The sequence below is a fragment of the Dromiciops gliroides genome, chromosome 4 (genome assembly GCF_019393635.1).
Source record: "Dromiciops gliroides isolate mDroGli1 chromosome 4, mDroGli1.pri, whole genome shotgun sequence".
Lineage (NCBI taxonomy): Eukaryota > Metazoa > Chordata > Mammalia > Microbiotheria > Microbiotheriidae > Dromiciops > Dromiciops gliroides.
The window spans coordinates 440,806,578-440,817,931 of NC_057864.1; the positions used below are offsets into that span (position 1 = coordinate 440,806,578).

The 11,354-nt window shown below is 41.0% G+C and overlaps 1 pseudogene; it reads right to left on the reverse strand.

Moving 5' to 3' along the window:
* Positions 1 to 10,214: 10,214 nt before the first annotated feature.
* LOC122755217 lies at positions 10,215 to 10,767 on the reverse strand (annotated as a pseudogene).
* Positions 10,768 to 11,354: the final 587 nt, after the last annotated feature.

The following is an 11,354-nucleotide window of genomic DNA, read 5'->3' on the forward strand; positions in this document are numbered from 1 at the left end:
CTCTTTTTTATTCATGTAAGCATTTAGAGCTATAAATTTTCCCCTAAGCACTGCTTTGGCTGCATCCCATAGATTTTGGTATGTTGTCTCATTATTGTCATTTTCTTGGATATAGTTAATTGTTTCTATGATTTCTTGTTTGGCCCATTCATTCTTTAGAATGAAATTATTTAGTTTCCAATTGATTTTCATTCTACTTTTCCCTGGCTCTTTCTTACATGTAATTTTTATTGCATCATGATCTGAAAAGGATGCATTTACTATTTCTGCCTTTCTACATTTAACTATGATGTTTTTGTACCCTAATACATGGTCAATTTTTGAAAATGTGCCATGTACTGCTGAGAAAAAGGTATATTCCTTTATATCCCCATTCAATTTTCTCCAGACATCTATCATATCTAACTTTTCTAGTAATCTATTCACCTCTTTCACTTCTTTCTTATTTATTTTTTGGCTAGATTTATCTAATTCTGAGAGGGGGAGATTCAGATCCCCCACTAGTATAGTATTACTGTCTAATTCCTCTTGTAACTCATTTAACTTCTCCTTTAAGAAGGTGGATGCTATACCACTTGGTGCATACATATTCACTATTGATAATACTTCATTATCTATAGTACCTTTAAGCAAGATGTAATTTCCTTCTTTATCTCTTTTAATGAGATCTATTTTTGCCTGCACTTTGTCTGAGATAAGGATTGCTACCCCTGATTTTTTTACTTTAGCTGAAGCATAATATATTCTACTCTAGCCTTTTACCTTTACTCTGTGTGTATCTCTCTGCTTCAAAAGTGTTTCTTGTAAACAGCATATTGTGGGATTCTGGTTTTTAATCCACTCTGCAATTCGCTTCCGTTTTATAGCAGAGTTCATCCCATTCACATTCACAGTTATTATTACTGACTGTCTATTCCCCTCCATTCTGTTTATCCCCTTTGTACTTCCCCCCCCTCCCCATCTTCTTTCACCCTATTCCTCCTCACCGACGTTTTACTTCTTACCCCTGCCTCCCCCAATCTGCCCTCCCTTTTTATCACCCCCCTCTCTTTTCTTTACCCTTTTCTCCCTTGCTTTTTTCCTCCCTTCTATCAGTCCCCCCTTTCCCTTCCCCTTTTGATTCCCTAAAGAATGAGTTAAGCTTCTTTATCCCAATGAACATATATGTTATTCCCTCTTTGAATCAAATCTAATGAGAATAGGGTTGAAACAATGTTTACCCTTCCTTTCTTTCCCTCTATTGTAATAGGTTTTGTTTTTCACCTCTTCATATAATTCATCCCCCTTCCACCTCCCCTTTCCTCTCCTCCCCATAGACTCCCTTTTTATCCCCTTAAAAATTTTTTTTGTATCATCACATCAAAGACAATTTATATTTATACCCTCTGTGTAAAGTCCTTCTCTCTGCCCAAATACATTTACAATTCTTACGAGTTTTGAGTATTATCTTCCCAAGTAGGGATATAAACAGTTTAACCTAATAGGGTAACCTTTTTTTTTTTTCCTCCCCCTCTGTTTACCTTTTTAAACTTCTCTTGAGTCTTGTATGTTGAGATCAAATTTTCTATTCAGTTCTGGTCTTTTCACCAGGAAAGATTGAAAGTCCCCAATGTCATTAAATGTCCATCTTTTCCCCTGAAAGAAAATGCACATTTTTGCTGGGTAATAGATTCTTGGCTGTAATCCAAGCTCCTTTGCCTTCCGGGATATCATATTCCAAGCCTTGTGGTCCTTTAATGTTGAAGCTGCCAGGTCCTGAGCAATCCTGACTGTGGCTCCATGATATTTAAATTGCTTCTTTCTGGCTGCTTGGAGTATTTTCTCCTTTACCTGATAATTCTGGAATTTGGCTACAATATTCCTTGGAGTTTTCCTTTTGGGGTCTCTTTCAGGAGGTGATCGGTGGATTCTTTCAATGATGATTTTATCCTCTGATTCTATGATATCAGGGCAGTTCTCCTTAATAATTTCCTGGAATATGGTGTCTAGATTCTTTTTCTGGTCATGGCTTTCAGGCAGTCCAATGATTCTCAAATTGTCTCTCCTCAATCTGTTTTCCAGATCAGTTGTCTTTCCAATGAGGTATTTCACATTTTCTTCTATTTTTTCATCCTTTTGATTTTGCTTGACTGATTCCTGGTGTCTCATGGATTCCTTATCTTCCAACTGTCCAATTTTAATTTTTAAAGCATTGTTTTCTTCAGTAAGATTATGCACCTTTTTTTCCATTTGGCCAAGTGAATTTTTTAAGGCACTGTTTTCTTCAATGAGATTATGCACCTTTTTATCCATTTGGCCAGATGAATTTTTTAAGGCATTGTTTTCTTCAATGAGATTATGCACCTTTTTTTCCATTTGGCCAACTGAATTTTTTAAGGCATTGTTTTCTTCAGTGAAATTATGCACTTTTTTTTTCCATTTGGCCAGTCAATCTTTGTGCTTCCTTTTCCAAGCTGCTGATTCTTTTTTCATAGTTTTCTTGTTTTGCTTTCATTTCTCTCCCCATTTTTTCTTCTACCTCTCTCAATTGATTTTTAAAATCCTTTTTGAGCTCCTCCAGTAAGGCTTTTTGTTCCTGAGACCAATTCACCTTCCCTCGTGAGGCTTCACATGTAGGCAATTTGAGGGTATTGTCCTCATCTGAGTTTGCGTTAGCTTCTTCCCTATTGATACAGAAGCTCTCAATGGAGAGGGCTCTTTTTTGCTTCTTACTCATTATTGCAGCTTATTTATTTATTTTTTAAGTTGAGGTCTGCTCTCAGGGCACCACAGTCCCTGTTTTGGGCTTCTTGTGCAGGGGTATAGGTGCTGTGTGACCAGCTTTTTACTCTGAGGCCTTCATGGTGTGTGGAGATCTCCTGCCCTGCACTTCCTGTCTGGGTGCACTGGGCCAGCCAGGCGCCCGCTCCTGGCATCCGTTCCTGGCGTCCGTTCCCACCTGACCCGTTCATCGCCCTCCTGGCCGGTGCAGGTAGGTTTTTCCACTGTCCTTCTTGGCCACCGGATTTTTGAACCAGGTTCCAGGGGCCTCAGTTGTTCGGCTGTGGCCCGCAGCTCCTGCTGACTTGCCCTGACCCCCTCGGCGCTGGGTTGCTGCCCTGCGCTGGGCCTCCCTTTTGCCCGAGTCAGACCGACCTTTTCCTGAGTCTTCTAAATTATCTCTGGTTGGAAGACTGTGTCTCTCTGTCCCTTTGCAGGTTCTGTAGTTTCAGAATCAGTCCAGAGGCTTGATTTAATGTTCTTTTTGAGGGAACAGAAGGAGAGCTCAGGCAGTTTGCTGCTTCCTCTCCGCCATATTGGCTCCGCCCCCGACCTATCCATTTTTAACGATGCTATTTATACCACTTGGTGAAGTACAATCAGTTTGGTAATCAATTAAGGAATAAATTGAAGGCTCTTTTTTGCAAATGCCTCATTCAACATTGTGCTACCAATGTACTACCAATGACTGATATTCCAGCTTCTTCAATGCAAACGGTTAATGAGATTTTAGTATCATATCCAAAATATAACAGTGAAATGTTTGTAAATTGATGCTATAGCATTTGAGTACTGAATTGTTTTGCCTGAAGTTCAGTTCAATGCAACAAGTTTTTTGAAGTACCTGTTATGGTTCAAGCACTAAACAAATAAAGACAGAAACAAAACAGTGCCTGTCCTCAAAGGAGTTTATATTCTTTAGGGAGAACCCAAAGAAGGTTCTGCACGTTGGTGTCATGCACAGAACCCAAGAATTCTGTTGAATAATATTAATAATCATACTATTATAACAATATTAATATATTTATACATTTCTGTGTGTCATTATTAATACATTATTATTTTCTATATTTTATATGCAACAATCTGCATATATATTATTATACCATGTGTGTATCTATATTTATACACATATATATGATTATACCATATATATAGGATTTACAAACTGTTTTCTTCTCCACAAGTCTATGAGATTGATTGTGTAGACATTATTGTTCCCATTCTACGGATTAAGAAACTGAAGCACAGAGAGGTTGAAATGATTGGCCCACGATCATGTGGACATATATAATGTTGCCAGAATTTCAGCCCAGGTCCTCTGACTTCGTTTATTTTCCCTTGTACTTTGTTCCCTCCAGCTCTTCTGACTAGTATGCATCTGAGCCAGGATTTGAATTCAGGTATACTCTTTTCACTACACATTGCCTTTCCTCAAAAGAAATGCAGAGAGAAAATCACTATTTTTATACCAAGAGTTTAAAAAAATCAACAGGAAAAATAATAATAATGCAGTCTAGAAGAAGAATGACAGGCAAAACCAAGAAAAGCAGAAAGAGGTGAAGGGCATGGGAAGTTACTGGAAGATTGTTTTGCTACTCCATATTCAGCTACAGGAAAAGATTATTCTTTTGACAGAAGTATCATTAACCCATAAAGCAGAGCACAGCACGGGGGCTTGTGGGTTTCCAGTATGATTGGTGCAGACATTGTTGCTCCTCCTTCATGAATTCTAAATGGTAATGTGAGGGTAGCTTATAACAAACTGACTACCTAGCCTGACCACCTAGGGTGACTGATGGGACAATTTGTTAACAGGAGAATTCTTTTTTTTTTTCTTGATAAAGACAAAAGTTTAATATGCACAAACAGGTTTTAAAATCATATCATGGGGCAGCTAGGTGGTGCAGTAGATAAAGTACCAGCCCTGGATTCAGGAGGACCTGAGTTCAAATCTAGCCTCAGACACTTGACACTTACTAGCTGTGTGACCCTGGGCAAGTCACTTAACCCTCATTGCCCTGCAAATGAATGAATGCCATATCACAGTTCACCTGGAGAGAGGACAATGTTGTGAGCTTCATCCCTATGCCATAAACATGGTGATTTTGAACCTTAAAAGCGTCTCTAAATCTTGCCGTGTCTTTAGGGTGCACCATATTTAACAATTCTTCAGGTACTGCACTGGGAGGGACTTGAGAGATAATTTCCTCCAACCTGTGGCTTCATCTTGCAGATGACGATACTGAGGCTGAGAAGTAAAGTGACTTCCCCCAGGCTCACAGCAATTTCATGGCAGAGGAAAGATACTTTATAGCTTTCACATAGCAAAGAGTAACCCAAGGAAACAAGGACTAGGCTGGGAGTCAGAAGCCCTGGGTCTGTGTCCTGGGTCTGCCACCCATGGACTGGGACTTTAGGCCAGCTATTCTCCCTCTCTGGGTCTCAGTTTCTTCAACTATAAAATGAAGGGATTGGACTCCATGATTTCTAAGGTGCCTTGCAAACTGACCAGCCTGTAATTCTAAAAGTGGGGACTAAAAGTGCTGGATCACTAGAGGGAAGGAGGGAATCCAGTAATCAGAGGCCTTGATTAAAGAATAGGGATAGTGAGTGGAGCAGTGATTTTGCCACAGGGAGCTACTGGTGAGGAACATCCCTTTATCAGAGCTAGGTAGCACCTTCTCTGCAGCTTGTCTGATGATTGAGGGGAAACGGGGGAGAATAGAAAGAAAACTCCTGAGTTCAAGATGTCATTGAGGGAGGGAGGGTGAGATCCTGAGGGCAAGCTTAGGGTTTTATGAGAGTGTTTCAATAGCTCAGGCAAACTTAAATATGGATCTTCAAAATACTTCATTTCAGAAATAGACAAAAAGGTTGCCAACTACAAATAATACATAATTGCACATATTACTAAGGGCAGTCATAAATTAATAAATGAATTAAAAGTCATTTATTAAACACTGTGCAAGGCACTGTGCTAGGTGCTGGGAATTCAAACAGAAAAATATGAGTGCTTATTTTCAAGGAACTCCATTCTAATGGGGGAAATAACACATATAGGTGTTTTGTTAAGTATCTACTACAAACCAGGCACTGTGCTAAAAAGACAATTCCCGTCCTCAAGGAGTTTACAATTTAATGGGGTGGAGGGAGGTTGTGTGTAGATAACATAAAAGGAATCGAGAAAGTGTGGGGAGAGCAACATCTGGGGTACTCATGGGAAGGGTGTGGGGAAGGCCAACTTGTACCATGGGGTTGAAAAAGCAGGCAGGGCAGCAGATGCCGAGTGGAGTGAGCCCAAAAGCCCAGTTTCTGCCCTCTAGAAAGGAAGGCATAGTGAAGAGGTTTGTACTCTACCCTTCAGTTCTCAAGTCAGGGGAGAGCAGGTTGGGGGATGTGGTATCAGCCAAGGCTTAAATTAGTAGCGTGGCAATGCTTAATTCTAGTGCTTCTCTCTGTTAATCAACATTTATTAAGCATCTATTGTGAGCTAGGCATTATATTCAACACTAGGAATACAAAAAGAGGCAAAAGACAGTTCCTAACTTCAGGGTGCTAACATATAATTGGAGGAGACAGCATGTAAACAAATACAAACAGAGCAAGCTATGTACAGGATAAATGTTCATTTTGGAAGAGGATGAATGACATCACAGGTGATGTCTTGACTTGCCTCATGAATTGGATTGAAGAGAGGCAGAGCTGCACAAAGTCACTAGCCTCACTCTCTCTTCCAGAGTCACTGAAGTCCAAGGGCAAGTCCAATGACAAAAGTCAGGACTACTGGCAACAGCCCAGGATGCAGTATATGACCCTAGATTCTTTTTTTTCTTTTGGTGAGGCAATTGGGATTAAGTGACTTGCCCAGGGTCACACAGCTAGTAAGTGTTAAGTGTCTGAGGCCTGATTTGAACTCAGGTCCTCTTGACTCCAGGGCTGGTGCTCTATCCACTGTGCCACCTAGCTGATTCTTTGATGTCTGACCAAGCTCTGAGTGCCCCACAGCACCTGCCTTCATCATCGTTGGAAGAAACTGTTCTCATCTGTCCATTCTGCCAGGGGATGTCTTCAGATGCTTGGGGTAGAAATCCTCCGAACTTACTAATGGGTTAGTTATCCTCAGCCTGGTTTAGCTCGTCTGCCCTGGCAGTTTGCCAGAATGTGGTCACTGCACATGCTACAGCTTCTTGGAGGCACAGGTGAGAGCCTGGGTGACAGGTAGACACCAAAAGTGGATAAGCAGGGGGGCAGCTAGGTGGCGAAGTGGATAGAGCACTGGCCCTGGAGTCAGGAGTACCTGAGCTCAAATTCGACCTCAGACACTTAACACTTACTAGCTTTGTGACCCTGTGCAAGTCACTTAACCCCAACTGCCTCACTAAAAAAAAAAAAAAAAAGAGTTTAGGGAAAGCTTCCTGTAGAAAGTGAGAGTTTAGTTGAGACTTAAAGAAAGCCGGGTAAGTCCCTAGGCAGCTAGATGGCACAGTGAATAGAGTGTGAGGCCTGGAGTCAGGAAAACCTGAGTTCAAATCCAGCCTCAAACACTTAACTAGAGTTGGACAAGACCAAAGGAGGGAGAGCATTCCATCATTGGGGCACAGCTAGAGAAAATGTCTGGAGCCAAGGGATACTTTAGGAAAATCACTTTAGTGGCAGAATGGAAAGTGGATTGTTCATTATTGTTGTTCAGTCATTTCAGCCATGTCCCACTCTTCATGACCCCATTTGGTGTTTTCTTGGCAAAAATACTGGAGTGGTTCACCATGTCCTTCTCTAGCTCACTTTGCAGATGAGAGAACTGAGGCAAACCGTGACCTCAGATCTTCACTCCAGGTCCAGTGCTCTGTCCATTGCGACACCTACCTGCCCTAGATTGTTAATTATTTAATACGTATCCTGTGTACACTAGGTTTATATCCCAAAGACATCCCCCAAAAGAGAAAAAGACCTATTTGTGCACAAATATTTATAGCAGCTCTTTTTGTGGTGGCTAAGAATTGGAAATCAAAGGAATGCCCATCAACTGGGGAATGGCTGAACAAGCTGTGGTCTATGATTGTAATGGAATATTATTGTACTATAAAAAATGACAAGCAGGATGATGTCAGAAAAGCCTAAAAAGACTTATATGAGCTGATGTATAGTGAAGTGAGAAGAACCAGGAGAATGTTGTGGACAGTGACAGCAATATTGTTCTCAGCAATGCGATGATTCAAGACAATCCCAAAGGACTAATGATGAAGAATATGATCCACCTCCAAAGAAAGAACTGATACTGATTGAACACAGACTGAAGCATGCTATTTTTCACTTTCTTTCTTTCAATTTTTCTTTTATTTGAGTTTTCATATACAAAATGACTAATATGGTAATGTTTTACATAATTGCACATTATAACCTTAAATAAAATTTATCCTGTGTATAGCTTGCCCTCTGTATAGTTGTTTGCATGTTGTCTCTCCCATGAGATTGTAAATTCCTTGAGGGCAGGGACTAGCTTATGTTCTTTATTTTGCATCCTTAGCTCTTAGCACGGTGACTGGCACATAGTAACATAGTAAGCAGTTGAGAAATGTTTATTGATTGATTGGTGAGAACTTTCTTTTTCAAGTCTTCAGTAGCTGTGGCGGTTGAAGAGGCAAGCACTGTGGCACCTGAAAAAGTCGTTCCAGGTCATAACGGTTGATTCCCCACATGATGGCTGTGGGACCTGGTCTGGAGCAGAGCCCATGGTCTGGAGGTACTTATTATTCTTGGGTTCTTAGACCAAGAGTTCTGGGCTGTCTCCATTGAGGTCATCTCATTGTGTGTGTGTATGGATATAGATATGGATAATGCCATAATAGTCTATAAACAAACAAACAAAAAACCCTTTTCATTACTACCTTTCTTTCATGTATCTCACCCAGAAACAAGATTTAATGTTAATTTTTGAAGAATTTTTGACTAAGTAAAGAAACAGGACATTGTTTCATAAGAATGGGACACACACAGGTATCAGTAATGTGTATTTTTCCCATTAAAGCACACATCACCAGACAGATGGAAGTGATTGCCCTGGGAATATTGGTGGAGGGGGATAGGAAAGCTGAGAATCCAGAATCCCTATATTGCCCTTCTTTACCAGCCTTACCTGGCCTTCCAAACCAGCCCCATGGAGAACCTGAGACATATATCCATTCCATAGTTTTTGAAGAATCAAAGGCTCCTTATTAAAAACTTCTTACAGAAAAATTCTTTTGAGTTTCAATCAACCGATTGTAAAAAGAGCAGCCTTAAGTGCTCAGAGTTCATCAAAGGTAAACTCAGCTATTGTCTTTTGATAGTGCTGACGTCCTCCATTGCTTCAAGGAAAACTCATTTCCTCACTCTGGGTACTTCCTCCACCCACACAAATGACAACCTTATGTCAACCCCTTCTTCTTTGGCTGAAGCCAAAAAGATTCATCAATTACTGCTGAGCCTTCTGGTGAGAAATCTCTCATGCAAATTCTTTTTAAAAGAGTTATTGGACATATTTGATATTTTCTGGTTTTAAATCTCCATCAGACCTAGTATGTTTCAAACCAGAGATTTTTCAGGAGCGACTATTAAAACGCTCATACAAAGCCTTTTTCATTTTATTTTCACAACAACCCTGGGATGCTTTTTATTCCCATTTTACCAATGGGGAAATGAGTCAGGATAGAGGTTAAGCAACTTGCCCAAGCTCACACAGCTAGGAAATATCTGAGGCCAAAGCTGAACTCGGGTCTTCCTGACTCCAGGTCCAGAACTCTATCCATTGTACTACCTAACTGCTGTATGATGTGGAATTTATGTTCTTAGAAAGTTGGGAGAAATACTAATTAGCATTAAAGATTACATTAGGGGCAGCTAGGTAGCTCAGTGGATAGAGCCCTAGCCCTGGAGTCAGAAGGACCTGAGTTTAAATCCGGCCTCAGACACTTGACACTTACTAGCGGTGTGACCCTGGGCAAGTCACTTAACCCCAACTACCTCACTAAAAATTAAAAAACAAAAAAGATTATATTAGATTACATTAGCTTTTTTTGGGGGGGGGGGGAGGGAAACCTGTCTTTTCCCTCTTTTATATCTTTCGCGCTTAGTACAGTGCCTAGCCCATGATAGGCACTTAAATGTTGTTTGATTGGCTGATATTTGATCAATTACTATCAATCAAATTTAAGCAAAATTAGCCAGAAGCCTGAGGCAATGTCCTCCTTCTACTGTCTCCTCCCTAAACAACATATTTTTTTTTTTTTAAGGAGCAGTTAGCAAGTTTATTTGGGTGAAAGCAGAGAGCAGGTAGGCCAAAGAAGACATATGGTGGGGGTTGGAAGGAAGGATGTTGGTAACCCTGACAATGTAGTTAGTTGCTTCAGGGGTGAGAGGATCATTTTCACACTAAGAAAGTTAGGGGACTCTTTGTGGAAAGGAGACTTTTATTCTCAGCCATTCGGCACCATCTGAACTAGGTCTTCATAGTTGATACAACCACTGCTGTCCTCAGGCCCTGCCACCAATACTTCCACTTCTTCCTCGGTCATCTTCTCACCCAGAGTGATGAGGACATGCCATATTTCAGCCCCCATGATTGTGCCATTCCCTTCCTTATTAAACACCTGAAGCCCCTCTACATAGTCTTCATATGTGCCCTGGTCCTTGTTCTTTGCTATGGTCTGCAGCATTGGCAGGAAAGTGTTCAAAGTCCAGCACCTTCACATTCATCTCATCACTCTTAGGATTCCTTAAGACCTTGAGCACCTCAGCATTGGTGGGATTCTGGCCCAGGGCCTGAATCACATCCCCATACTGGCTGTATAAGATCTTTCCATCCCCCATGCAGTCAAACAGCTGGAAGGCCTCCTTGAACACATCTTGGCTGTGCAGCTCGGTCTCTGCTGCTGCTGCTTTTGCTGTATGTAATGGCTCCCAACAATAGATTTTTCTCTTTCCTTCCTTGGGAAGAAAAACATGGTAAGAGAAGGCAAGGAAGGCCATCACTTACCTAGACCTGCTTGCAGGAGACAAGAGTTACTCACCTGGAATCCTAAAAGCCAGACTCCTCTGTGTACTCCAAGGAAAAGAGAAAATACTTGGCCAGCTACACAGATAAAACCTCGGAAAGAATTCAGCTATGTAGAACCTAATGTTCTGACAAGATTCTGGCCACAATAATGCCATCATTTCCAACCCCCCCCAATCTAGGTTGTACCCACCCTATTTGGCAAATAAAAAGGCCAGATTCTAGGATTAAAAAACCAAACAACCTTTTCTCCAGTCCAATGGATTGCATCTCTTCATTATGGGAAAGAAGATCCCCAATATTGACAGGGTTTTATCAGTTGCCTGGCAACCAGTTTGAATTACTTTGCAACACAGCTAATGACTGGGCAGCAAGCCATCTGAAGAGATATGTGAGCTTGAACTTCTAGGTACACATATGCTGAGGTTGAAATCACAAACTAGAACATCTTGTGTATCCTATGCAATGAATGGGATGAAGACCGCAGACAGAAATGTCACATGCAGCTGCTGCATTAACCCTTGGCTAGAATATGAAATTCTCCTCCCCTCCACCCCATTCC